The following is a 14,825-nucleotide window of genomic DNA, read 5'->3' as shown; positions in this document are numbered from 1 at the left end:
AGGGGCGTCTCTTGAACTTTAGCCTCCTAGTACCTCAATCTCTATCCCTCCAAAAGAGCCCTTTGGATCTTTTATCATATAGTACTACTGGTCGTGCTTGTCTTCTCTTCATTTAGGCCTACCGAGATCCAACAGAAGCCCAAGTATTATTCTTGGTCAGTAATGACAAACATCAACATTTCTGGCTATGTGCTTCTGTTGAGCTGATCATCACAGTAGCGAGGCACTAACGTAATTTTCACCGAATGTTCTTTAACGATGCAGGGGAGAAGAGATGGAACAACAAGAGGAGATTTCTGTGTCCCAAACATTTGGGTAGAGCTGAGGCATAGGGAGTCAATTTCAAAATCTAGCATGTTTGTCCATTCTGGTTTAATTTCCCTTGCTTAAGTACTTAATAGAAACGAGGAGAAAATGGGAAGAAATGTTTGGTATTCATTCATCACCTGCCATATCATCAGCAGCAGAAGTAGTAGTGGTAATGGAATAAACAGTAATAGAGCTAAACTAGATGCTTAAACAAGCACTTGTAAGAATAGATCATTAAGAGTGCATCAAACAGTGATATTTTGGAGCACTATGTGCAAAGCACTGTACTAAACACTAGGGAAAGTACAATGCAATAGAGTTGGTAGACATGAACCCTGCCCAAAAGGAGGTTACAGTCTACAGAGGAAGCTAGGTATTCAATGGAATTACAGAGGGAGGAAACAATAGAGTATATGTACATAAGTGCTGAGGGACTGGGGTGAGTATCAAGGTGCTTAAGGGGTACCCAGCCAAGTGCACATTTGAAAGTGAGGGGAGGGTAGATGGGGAAAATCAGAGTTTAATCAGGTTAGGCCTCGTGGAGATATGATTTTAGAAGAGTTTTAAAGGTGGGGAGAGTGGTGGTCTATCATATATGAAAGGGGAGGGAGTTCCAAGTTAGAGGAGGATGTGAGCAAGAGGTCAGTGGCAGGATAGATGAGATCAAGGTAGAGATGGTAGGTCAGAGTACCAGATTCCAGTGACATTCCAGATGGGAAGGGGAGGGATATCTGCCTATTCCCTGGGAAGCAGAGAGCACTTCCTGGCATCTTCAGGGGGCCATCGTCCCCTCTGATCAAACCCCACCCCCTTGCTAGTCTAGCTCAGACAGTGTGACTCTTCAAAGGGTTCCACACTCCCAGACAGCCTCCATTCCCAATCACCGCCTCCACAGGCATGTGAGAAACTTCTTCTTTGCTTCTTTCACATTGTGCTCCTTTTGGTTCGAATGATGACAGATGATATGCATCCCACACCCTTATACACGCATTCATTTCTTCAACTGAATCAAAAGATACAACCAAGTTGCAATGCCTCTGCCAGTGCGATTCATCTAAGCCAAATAGTTTATTAATAATACAGTGTGAAATCCCTGAGTGCCCCACATGACAGTGTATTGAATGAGTGTTATTTAAAAGCATGGTACAAAAAACTTTGTAATAAATTATACTGCACCAGCTTTTTTAATTTTCTTTTATTGCATCTTGGCAGGGTACGATAAGAGTACATTGAATAAAATGAGACATTACCCATCACGTATTAATTACAGCAATATTAAGGGGATGTGTGGATGTGCTGTCAGGAGTGAACAGTGGCAAACAGTGGTGACATGTGATATTTTTTAAACAGTTCTGTACCCTTCCCCCCAGAGGTGAGGGAGTGATATGTGGCTGAGGCATTTCTTCCTCAGGGGATTGGAATTAGGGGTTGACCTGAAAGAAGTCTAAGAGGCATATGACATGGTTGTGGAACACTAAGGGACTTCGTAACTCTGCTGATCAGGTGAAGTCATTATTACACTGTATTTTGCACAATTACAATCGACGGTATTTGCTGAGCACTTACTGCGTGCAGAGTACTGTACTAAGCACTTGAGTGTGTTACAGAGGGAGACCTCTTGCTCAAACCCTCCTTCCTGCAAGTCCCTCCCCTCCCCCTTCTCATCTCAAAGATCACTGTACTACCTATGGTTAAAGCCCTCCTAAAATCCCATCTCTTCCAGGAGGTCTTCCCTTATGGGTTGCTCATCTCCCTAACTTAATTCTCCACCTTCTGCCACTTCAACACTTTTGCATCATTTATGCACTTGGGTACTCACCCTCTTTCCCACCTTAGTAGTTATGCACTTATCTTTAAACTTGGCTGCTTCCCCTTACCCGCAATTTATTTTAGTGCCTTTTTGTTTATTGTTGTAGTGTACTCTCCCAAGAGCTTACTAAAGTGTTCTGCACATAGTAAGCGCTCAATAAATACATTTGAATGAATGAATGCGTAACCCATGACACTGTAAACTCTTTGAGCATAGGGATTGTGTCTGCTATTATCCACTCCCACGTGCTTAGTTTTGTGTTCTGCAAAGTAAACATTGAGAGAAGCAGCATGGCCTAGTGAATAGAGAATAGGCCTAGGAATCAGAAAGCCCAGAGTTCTAATCTTGCCTCCACCACTTGCCTGCTGTGGGACCTTAGGGATATCACTTATCTTCTCTGTGCCTCAGTTAATTCATCTGCAAAATAGGGATTAAGAATAATAATAATAAAAATAATAATAATAATAACAATTAAGACCATGAGGTCTTTGTGGGAAAGGAACTGTGTCCAAGCTGATTAACTTGTGTCTACCCTAGCATTTAGTATATTAGTATAGTGCTTGACATATAGTTAGTGCTTAATACCCGCTCCTCTCCAAAAAAGCACTCAGTAATTACTATTCATTGATCAATTAGTACAACCACTCTTGAAATTGTTTCAATAAAGCAAGGGCCACTTACTACGGAATGTGTTCCTTGGCAATACTCTTTTATTTGGGGGGGGCGGTGAAATTTAGCCACACTTTTCAGCATAGCCATAATTGCCGGGTGGTCCACAGCAAACCTAACCCCAGGCACTTCCATTTGCTAAATATACTTTTCTGACTTGGCTGTCAATAGTGGCTTCTCCCAGACTTATCCTGAACAGCAGCCACGATGTTCTATGGCTTTATTTAACTGGTTTCTTGCTCACCTGGTTTTACAAGTCTGTAAAATGTTCAAGACCTTTAGATGAAAGTGTCTGTTCATTTTATTGTTATTGATATTATTCTGCTTTGAACATGAAAAATGATGTTAACTAGCATGTTCAGGATAATAGAAAATGCACTTAAAAATCACCTCTGAGTTACAGCATTTGTAATGGGCCAAGATGCCTTTCCTTAGTCAAGAACATTGACTTTAATGTTTGAGGGTTTGTGATTTTTCTTTTCTTTTTTCTATAAAACACATCCACCTGGTATTATTTCTTACTGCATTTTCATTTTTGAATGTCTGTGATGTGGAAGGCATGTACGTATGCTCAAGAGGAATAAGGATCACACAGAAAGGAAAAGTGCAGTACATATTTTACTAGGGGGAAAATACTTTATACTTTTCAGAAGTAAGCTAAAGAGAGGTTGGAAATAAATGAGGTAGGAAACGTTCATTAAGCAAGCCTCCACTGCCTATTTCTCAGAGGTTTTAGAGACAATGTCCTTTGAATTTCCTATTTTGCCAAAAGTCTGATCCACTAAGGATCTTGAAAAAGATTTTCTGAGCAGTTCTTCTGTGGATTAATCTTTTTGCATGTCAAAGTATCAGTTTCCCTCACTTATGGGCAAAGGGAAGTATAATTCATGAAAAATAGTAAGGCTAATTTTCAGAGAACAAGGCAAAACTAAGGAATAAAAGCATGAATTAAATTTTCTCTGAAAGCATTTTGGTAAATGAGTAGAGAGTTCAATAGGATGAATTCAAAATTTGACTTTTCATATTCTGAATATGGCTTTCGGAGCACACAATTTCCTCTCTGATGATCTCAGCCCATTTCTTTATATTTCACCCCAGGCAGGTGAGCTAAATGCTAGCAGATTCTAAGATTTAAGTTTGAAACAGTGGTTCTTCCACTTTTCAGTTTGGAAATCAAATTCATAAGGCAAAAGCCTCAGGGACTCACCTTACCACCCAATTTCTTTGCTTATCTCTGGAGTAGGAGGAAGGAATCCATTCAAACTTCCTGCTCACCTAATAATAATGATAATGTTAATAGTTGTATTTGTTAAGTGCTTACTATGTATCAAGCATTGTACTAAGTGCTGGAGCAGCTATAAGATGATCAGGTACCACAGTCTAAGTAGGAGGGAGAACAGGCATTGATCATGCCATCTTTGGTTTTTGGCCATTTTCTGTGGCGGCCACTTTGAGGCTGGGACCAGCCCGGTTCTACTACTGGAAATGTCCTGAAGCTTAGGCACAAACTTGGGACACTCTGGGCTCGTCGTGAGCCGGGAATCTGTCTATCAACTCTGTTATATCACACTCTCTCAAACTCTTACTACAGCGCTCTGCACACAATAACTACTCTATAATTACCATTGATTGATTGAATCCCCAAGAATTACCTCCAGTTTGGAGGTGCAAATATGGAGGACTGGAAGAAACACTGATGTAGCTTTCTCAGACTCTAGTTTAAAATGGTCAAGGTATGAGAGAGAACTCATTCAATGAGGGAAATTGGGAGTGCAATCTGGAAGGCAGTAACATTAAGAAGAACTAATGAGACATCAACAGAGGAAGCCCACAGCAAAGGGAATACCCAGGATATTCATTTTTGGCCTAAGAGGGGAGCATCTTAAAGGACTCCCTGCCATTTCAAATGATTGATCCAATTCAATCAGTCATATTTATTTAGTGCCTATTATCTGCAGAGCACTGTACTAAACATTAGAACAGTGCTCTGCACATAGTAAGCGCTTAACAAATACCAACATTATTTGGGAGAGAACAATACAACAGGTTTGGCAGAGGAAATCATTGCCCACAGAAGCTTAGAGTCTACAAGGAGTTTGCAGTCTATTCTCTTCTGTTTGCATAATGCCCAGTTTGAGCTCTGATGTGGTCAGCACCAGGGGATGGGAAATGGAAATGATGAAGCCCATGAGACCTCATGCTCCCTTCTCCACCCTCTCCCTCTACATGTTTCCACCAGACGTTACAGCTATCTTTTACTTGCTGTTTGGGCAGCGGTGGTCTTCAGGGGAGGGAGTCCAGGGCAAGTCAGGAGGTATTAGTAGAGGCAATGTAATGGTCCTTCTTCCCCCTGAAAATACAATCTTTCCCTCCTGCAAAGCAGGAGGCAGGTGGCATTCCCTTTTATAATCCCCTGTTTTCCACTTAATGGAGTAACCAGCACATTTGGCCTCCCCAAAGTGTGACTCAGGCAGAGTCTGCTCTGAGACTGCTAAAATAATACAGATTTAAATATGAATATAAATCATCAGAGGTTCAAGGCATTTTTTGGAGGGGCTGCTGCTTTTAAGGACAATCATCAAACTTTGTTGCTAAAAATAAGCCCCTAATTATAAAGAACTAGGAGCTAACACTTCAGTTTCTAACATGTTGAATCTTCAGAATATACATCTTGCTATTTACATGGTTAAAAAATGAAACAAAACACTGCCCCACTAACTGACCCAAAGCTCCTTTAGGCAGGGATTGTGTCTATCTGCTGCATTGTATTCTCCCGGGCACTTAGTACAGTGAATAAATATCACTGATTTCTTGACTGATTGATTGATTCTTGGACATGCAACATACCTTGAAAGCATGGAAGTTGTCAGTGTTCCCATGAATCAAGAAATGCATGGGTTACATAAAATTTTAAATTGTGAATGGTTTAGCAAATTCAGCCAAGTGAGCTGGGACTATGTCATTATTAAAATTGAATATGATTCAGGATAAATGCAAAATGTGGTAAGGATTGGTATTCTCTGGATTCATCTCTTTACCTAAAGAACATTTCTCTTTATGTCTCCTTTGACATATGCAATTTTTTCCTTTCCTATTCAAAGCCCTCCTCAACCAAACATCTCCTTCCTCCCCTTGATCTTTTCCAAATTGTTCCCTCCCTAGGGAACAGCCTCATTGCCACATCACATCTTCTTCCCCCTTTAAATCACAGATCAAGGCACTTCTCCTGGAAAGCAACTTTCCACAATTAAATCCACCCATTTTCCTAGGTGCTGACAAACTCCTCCATTCCTTCCCCTCAATTCACTCTGGTCATTACTGTTTTCCTAAGTACATTTTTTTTTCATATTTTCTTCTCTTTCTGACCCCCTTAATAGAGAAAAGCAAAGGCTGTATATTTCATGAAGTCTTTAAAGGGTTCTTTAAGATCCTAGCACACTGTGATACCTCTATCTGTGATCAGTAATTATTATTGTTGCAGATAATGATCATGAGGCTCTCTCACTCACTGCATTAGCATAAAAAAGGCATGAATGGCATTTTATCTCTGGTCAGAAGTCAGTCTAAAACGAGTTTGATGGAAGCCCTGAAACCCGGAAGCTTAGCTCCCTGCAGTTCAGTTTTCCACAGGTAAGAGAGAAAGTTGAAAAACCCGGGTGCTCAGATAAAATGTGAACTCTTAGTTGCATCAAAGGGCACAGTTGTGCCTTTAAAGGTACCTAGTGATTCACTGCCCTGAAAACTGTCACCTTCTAGACACTGACAACCCCCCTGAGAAAGTAGCCAAACATAGAAAGCCCTGGTGATCTTGTTCAGCTACAAATGGGTAATGAGGTTTCTGGATATCTTCTGGGCTTTTTGCTAAGTGAGCAGACAGTGTCATATTTTATAATCCCAATTACTTTAATCCTATAATGGAAAAATGTTAAACTTTGCGCTCTAAACCTCAGAAACATTGTCAAGCATCTTGGATGTCTTTCAATTTGTGAATTACCATCTCAGGCTGCAGTTGGCGGGTGGAGACCAGAGGGAGGAGGAACAAAAGTGTCATATCTAAGGATGACTTACGCTTCCCAGCCTAATTTTCAATGCTGTGCTTCTCCCACATAACTCATGCTGCTCAAAGAAGAGGGCTAACAAATTAAAGGTCCCTTCTTCCACTTCCAACACTTGCTGATCCCTACTCATTCCCCACCCTAGGAACATCCAACACTCGGTACTCCAGGTCTTCAAGGTCGGCAAAGTTAAGAATAGCTTCTACGAGCATTGCTGACCTATGCTCTCCTTCTGAGATGGTAACACTATTGAGAATCTAACCACAGCCTCTCAGAGCTTTATTTGCTTTTCAATTCCTATGCGCATACCCACCCAGGGATCCTTAGGGTGCAGGCAGTATGCACTCTGCAGACCAAGAGCAATAATGATGACAATGGAAGTCTCCCACTGGGATGGACTGGCAGACAAGGCTCGGTCCTGAGACTTCTGGGCTGAGAATGAGCTCATCAGAACTGATTCTAGTGATGAAGGGATGTGCCACATCATTCAGACTCTCTCTCTGAATGATCCTGCTCTGGCTCTGACTGCAACAAGATAATAGGCAGGAAAGAGTGCAGCAAATTGCCAGGTGCATGTAAGGTTTATTTTTTAGTGGGTTTTTTTGTGTTGTTGTTTTGTTTTTTACATTCAGAAGTCATTAGCAGCCAAAGTGACTACAGCATTTGGCTATTTTGCCAACAGGCAGTTTTCACCACTCGTGTAAGCCAGATTGCTATCCTTCATGATTCTTGTTAGTCCAATCAATCCACTTCACAGAACACCTGTGAAGGTGGTTCTTTAGTCAGAAACTTTCAGCACTGAACAACTAGCTTTATTAAGCATTCCCTTATGTGCAGACTAGAAGCCAGTCTCTTAATTCCCAGTCCTGAGCTCTTTCCAATAGCAGGACTCAGAACCAGAGCATAACAGGCTGTTTGGATCCTGCCGGATGTTTAAACTTCTTGCTGAATTCGTATATGATCTTACCTCTTTGAGGAAATGGAATCTCTTGGTAAACTATTACAGTCCCCAAATGGTTCTTCCTGACCTGAAAGGCGTTAGGCTCTTTCCAGAGAATCTAATGAAGTGACAGTACAGTTTAAATACCTCAGTGAAGGACTCAGGCCAGTATTTATAAAGTATTTATTGCTTGAGAGTTCTCTAGGGTTTGCCAACCTACTGTCGCCAATCTATTCCCCGTTCTTCGGCCTCATTTATCCCACCGACCCCTTGCCCACGTCCCCCCTCTGGCTTGGAAGTTCCTCCCCTTTCATAGCTGAGAGTCCACCACTCTCCCCACCTTCGAAACCCTCCTAAAATCACATTTCTTCCAAGAAGGCTTTCCCTAATCCTTCATTGCTCTCATTCGCCTATGCACTTGGACTGGGCATCCTTTAAGCACTTTGATATTCACGTAGCCCCACAGCACTTACAGACATATCCTTAGCCTTATCCCATCTATAATTTATTTTCATGCTTGTCTCCCCCATAGATAGCAACCTCCGATGTGCAGGAATTGTGTCTTCCAACTTCACTGAAATGTACAATCCCAAGATCTTAGCTCAGTACTTTGCACACAATAAACACTTAAAAATGTGATTTATTAATTGCAGGTATTATCTTTCAACATTCAAATCAATAGATGGAAGGCAGGTGTCTCTGTTCCCATTTGATCCTCCAAAATGAAGTTCACAGAGGTCGTGTGAGTTGTCTAAAACCTCCCAGCATATAGGTGATAGACCTGGAGTCGGAATCCAGATCTTCTGGCTTCCAGTCCAGTGATCTCTCTTCCAAAGACTTCACTGTCCTTCCTCAAACCCACCCTGGCTGGCAGGTGTCTGCTGAAAAATGCAGCTCTCCCACTCCCAAGGGCTACTCAGAAGGCATTTCTCTTTGTAGCTGGAATATTTGGCTTCTTTCAAAAGGCCTTGATAACAGCTCAGCAATGCTTTCACTTAAAAAAGGAAAATTCCAGCTCATTCAATTTGCTAATCTGAGAGGAAACTGGAAAATTCTTGATTTTGGTTAACAGATTTATAGCTACTCTGTTACCACTATTCAATTTCAGCTCTGGAGAAAATAGAGATCAAGTTTGTGACTTCCTACTGTGTCACCTCCAGCAGCTGTGTGGGCCAGGAGGGTGACAGGAAGAAGAACTACATTTAGTAGGCCTCCTTCTTCTCCAAGCACCTCAAAGGCCCAAAATAGCCCTTTAACTTCCAGACACTTTTCTGCAAAATGTGCCTGGAAGAACTTCTGGCTTCAGGTCTTAGCTTCAAAAGTTTAAGCATAAATTTTCAGGTCCAGATTCTGAAGGTGAACTCAGGCACTGAAGGTTTTGTGGAAGAAAGGTGCCATAACTTAGGAACCAGTCCCAAGAGTGTAAGTTCCTCGAGTGCAAGGGCTGTAATTGTGACTTCTAGCGGGTGTTTTTCAAGTGGTTATCATATTGCTCTGCACCCAGGCGCTCATAAATACTGCTGCTGCTGCTGACAGCACCTTTATCACATGCCAATCCTGCGGAACTGAATGCCCCCTGCCCCCATCTGAGTGGGAGAGAAATGAGATCAATAAAGGAGGTTGAGGAGCCCCTCTAGGGCAGATACTTACCCCACCAAGCCCAGTTTGATACTGCACCAAATTGAATGAAAGTTTCTCTGGATGAAAGACTGAGGGCCAGGGCTTCCAACTGAGGTACACAATGACTTTTGTATAGTATTTGTCAAGCACTTACTATGTGCTGAGCACTGTACTAAGCACTGGGGTAGATTCAAGATAATCAGGTTGGACGCAGTCCATGTCCCACATTGAGGTTCATGGCTTTAAATACCTATTTGACAGATGAGATAACTGAGGCCCAGAGAAGTGAAGTGACATGCCTAAGGTGACACAGCAGATAAGCGGCAGAGCCGAGATGAGAACCCAGGTCCTCTGACTCCCAGGTTCAGGTTCTTTCCAATAGGCCACGCTATTATTCAGCTCATTGGTGCCCAGAAATTTCTCCTTAACCACTGAGGAACTCATTCTTGATTCCAAATAGCATTTCTTGCCACTCTGCCATTCTTCACTCACAGCCTGCTCTTTTTGGTTTCTCTCTGAATCTCATGCAGGCATATGGCACAGTTGGTTCACAGAAGATGGTAGGACAGCTGACTGACTGACCAGACAACTAACAGACCAAATGATTGAAGCTGAACCAAATACCTCAGCCCGAAGTGGTGTTTATCATTACTTTCCCCTACCATGGTGCTGCTGTTTCGAACATGAACCACTTAATACTGAAAAATAATAACAGAGTGAGAGTCCATTCCTCAAATCCACACCACCACCCCTGGGATGCAGGAAAGCAGGCAGCATGAGATCATTCCATACCTTCTGGAGGAAGCAATTCATTTTCTAGGGCTTATTGAGAGAGAGCAGGAAGTTATCAGCCCAGCTACCTGAAGTAAGGACTGGAGGAGGAACAGATGGGAGGCAGGGAGGTCAGCAAGGAGGCTGATGCAATAGTAAAGATGTGATATGATAAGTGCTTGGATCAGTGCGATAGCAGTTTGGATGGAGAGGAAAGGATGGATTTTAGTAATATTCTTAAGGAAGTACTGACAGGATTTGGAGACAGATTGAACACATATTCAATGGGTTGAATGAGAGTGATGAATCAAGGATCATGCCAAAGTTACACATTCGTGAGAGAGGGAGGATAGTGGTGTTGTCTACATTGATCATAAAGGCAGGGGGAAGACAAGGTTTGGGTGAGAAGATGAATAGTTCAATTTTGGACATGTTTAGTTTGAGGTGTCAGTGTGACATCCAAGTAGAGATGTTCTGAAGGTAGGAGGAAATGCGAGACTGCAGGGAAGGAGAGAGGTCAGACCTGGAGAGATACATTTGGGAGTCATCTGCATAGAAGTCAGGGGAGCAAATGAATTAACTGAGGGAATGGGTATAGATGGAAAATAGAAGGGGACCCAGAACTGAGTCTTTAAGGCCCTTTTAACTTGCAACACAGCTGACTCTGGTCCAGTTCTGCCTTATCACAAGGGAGGGAGTGGATGCTAGAAATCTTTTTTTTCCCTCCCAAAGATAGTCTCTCTGTCACCATTATGGTGGTAAATTATGACTTCCATTAATGAATGGGGTCAGACACTGATATGTCTTTGAGAGTGAAGGTTTTGACAGTTCTTTCTCAAGGCTAATCAACACCTTCTGTTAGGTGGCTCCGGATCTGCTCAACTGCCTCCTTATCTGGCTTATTATCACACCTGACTCCCTAGGAACTCTCAGCATGTTGTACAACAGGGGAGGATTGAAGGAATCTTCTGAATGTGAACTGTGTGGCCAACAGTTTTCTGATAAGCCCTCTAGATTCTCCCCACACCCAAGCCTACCTTTCTTCCTGAGACCTTCTTCCAACACTTTTCTGCCATTGCAGGACTGAGCTGTCCTCTTTAGAGCTGTTATGCTTAGGGAGGTCTTCTACATTAAGGAAAAGCAGGAAGATATCTACCCACCCCTTGCTCCAGTTTCTGCCATCCATCTATCCATCTTTCGTAATCACACTTTTCAACTCCACAATATGGAGCAAGATTTTTCTTTACCTCCCCGACGATACTTTTTAAAAATGGTATTTTGTAAACACTTCCTATGTGTCTGGTACTGTACTAATCGCTGTACTTGATTTACAGTCTCTGACTTGCCAGTAAAAAAAAAAGCAGAGAATTAAAAACTATGAAAAAAAATTGGGGGGATCAAAACTCAGAAATACCAGGGTGGGAAACAGGTACAGTGAGGCACCCATACACTGATTCTTTATATCCCAAAATCACATTGATTCTGTTTTGCAGAGTGATCCCTGCTATAACTGTTGATCCTCAGGATCACTGGGGTGGATTTATCACATGGATAGATATCCTGACCAGGTAGCCCTGATGAATCTGAGGGGCATGTTTACTGCAGCAGCTCCCAGAATATAGGGGTGTTGAGCAAAGGGAGGAAAAATTGATTCAAAACTCCTCCTTATATTGGGTTGTCCAGGCTGGGAATGGCCTCACACAGGCTAAATAATGAAGTCACTGGTTGCCTTCTTAAAACGCAAGCTTCTTGAGGGTTAAGAGTTTGTTCTTTGTTGAAATGTACTCAAGGAACTAAGGTGACCATATCTTTTAAACATTCCCTGAATACACTTTAATATCATTACCTAACAGCATCACCAGTCACCCAGAATTTGTCTTGGGACATAGATTATTTTTAATCCATTTTCTTCAAATCCACACGAAAAAGTTCAATGAAGCCCCTTATCTGATGTGGGTTGAGGAGTGATAGGGATTGTAAAGTGAGGGCACCCGTGGCTCCTAAGTCCCTGGAATGGTTTCATTGTACTCTCCCAAGTGCTTAGTACAGGGCTGTGCACAAAGTAAGAGCTCAATAAATATGATTGATTGATTGAAGCCAGGAGTGGGTTCAGAAAGGGGATATGTGACTCCCTTTGCTCTCTAACGGGATAGGATTTGGGGAAGAGGACATGATAAAAATAATTAGTCACCTACTCTGAAGTCTGCCCTTGGGATTTTATAATCAAAATTATTTACTAAGAGCAATATGGATATATACTTCAGAATGCTCAACAAAGCATATTATATATGTATGCATACACAAGATATTCTTTGTTCAGCAGATATATATGCATAGCGGCATATGCATATGCTGGACAATAAGATATATTGTTCAGTATAACAAGAAGATAAATTATATATAGAGACAGAGGTTTCAGGGAGTGAGTTGAAGAAATGAATTTGACAACATTCCTGTCAGAGGAATTTACAATCTGAGGGACCCTGCTGAACACACAGTAGATTCTTAATACTTTGTTTGATTGATTGGTTGATAAGGAAGAAGACAAACACAACAGCAATGAAGAGTTGGACATTATGCAGTAAATTGAAAATTCTTCAACTAAACAAACATAAAAAACCAGTGCAGGCTGGCCTCATCCTTCACTCCAAGACTGAGAATCCCACCCTCTGCAGCCACACCTCCCAGGCTATTAACTAGGAAGTTAACTCTTGGGCTCCAAAATGAATGATAATAATAATGGTACTTAAGTGCTTACTATGTGCCAAGCACTGGTCTAAGTGCTGGGGTAGATACAAGTTAATTGAGTTGGACACAGTCCCTGTCCTACATTGGGCTCACCCTCTTAATCCCCATTTTACAGATGAGGTAACTGAGGCCTAGAGAAGTGACTTGTCCAGGGTCATTCAGCAGACTTGGGGCAGAGTAAAATTAGAACCCAGGTCCTTCTGACTCCCGGGCCCTTGTTCTCTCCACTAAGCCAGTAACAGTAAATGGACTGGAACAAAAATTTGACTTCCCCATCCAAAATGGAACAAAATGATCTTCCTTTCCATAAACAGTAAGATCAGATTAAGTGGGAAATCATAGTTTTAAAAGGAGAGGGCAAGGGAAAATTAAGGACTTGCTGAACTAATAGAAGGAAGTGAACACAATTAGATGCTTTGCAGTATGTGCTTTACTCTCCCAAACACTTAGTACAGTGTTCTGCACAGAAGTGAGTGCTCAAGTAGCACTGATGATGATGATATGTAGTGTCAAAGTAAGAGAGAGAATAAGCAAAGATGATGCCACTGCTTGTTGCATTTCCAGCACCCAAAAGTCAATAATCCGTGGCATTTATTAAACACGATGTTTGCAGACACTGTACTAAGTACTTGGGAGAATGCAGTACAACAGAGTTGGTAGACACATTCCTTGTCCACAAGGAGGGAAAAATGTCACTGTTTTTCTAGGAAGAATATCTCATGTAACATAGGCACCCAGAATATCATTGTTCAAACCCACCAGACTGCTCCTCTGCAAAGTGGAGCCCTTTTTCCACCACCCTTTTTCTACCTTTGGACAGTAAGTATACCAAAGTCTAGAGATAAGGAAGAAATTCCTTTCCCTTTCACCTTCCTTGCCTTGCATTCTGTGGAACACTTAGTTGGAATGGAGAAAACGGAACAGTGACCTCTGAGCTAACTTTTCACGGAATCAGAAATCTATTTTGTTTCCTAACCTTGGTGACCAAGTTCTCCTCCTGACTTTAACCAGAAAAGATCCTATATTTTTTCCAAACTATTATAGACTAGTCTTTAAAAAAAAAAAGCACCCAAATCACCAAAACTGTTTAGCTAGCATTAGGTTTGGAGGAATCCTCTCATGATTCTTTACCTCTCCGCAGCTAAACCCTCTTTTTCCCCTTTTCCCTCTGCTCCTCCACCTCTCCCTTCCCATCCCCACAGCACTGTACTCGTCTGCTCAACTGTATATATTTTCATTACCCTATTTATTTTGTTAATGAATTGTACATCGCCTCGATTCTATTTAGTTGCCATTGTTTTTACGAGATGTTCTTCCCCTTGACTCTATTTATTGCCATTGTTCTTGTCTGTCCATCTCCCCCGATTGGACCGTAAGCCCGTCAAACGGCAGGGACTGTCTCTATCTGTTGCCGACTTGTTCATCCCAAGCGCTTAGTACAGTGCTCTGCACATAGTAAGCGCTCAATAAATACTGTTGAATGAATGAATGATTCTGGAAAGAATCTCAAACATCTTTCCTTCCACCTTGTGCCTCCTTAAACGCTCATTGATTTTAATGGCAGAAAATTCTCCCCACTCCCCCAAGGAAAAAGAAATGAGATTTGCCATCAAGAGAGCTCACTCCAAATCCTCACTTAAACACTCCTTACTCTTCTCTCCTGTTTTCTCCTTTTCCTTTTCTTCCTTCCAGGTGAATTTCTGACTTTTTTCTTTTTGGCACTTGTGTCACTTTAGAGAAACAGGCTCCAACAAAACCTTGCCACCTGTCTGCATTTTAATGATAATAAATTCAGTTATGCATGGCACATTTATTTACCAACATGCTGTTATGTGATTTTCCGTCAGTCTGATTCTCCTCAGGCTGGGAGAGAGGAGGTCCACATACCATGTTCAGGCTAAGG

Source organism: Ornithorhynchus anatinus, chromosome 16 (genome assembly GCF_004115215.2).
Source record: "Ornithorhynchus anatinus isolate Pmale09 chromosome 16, mOrnAna1.pri.v4, whole genome shotgun sequence".
In the NCBI taxonomy this organism is placed as follows: domain Eukaryota; kingdom Metazoa; phylum Chordata; class Mammalia; order Monotremata; family Ornithorhynchidae; genus Ornithorhynchus; species Ornithorhynchus anatinus.
This window is presented reverse-complemented; position numbering follows the sequence as displayed.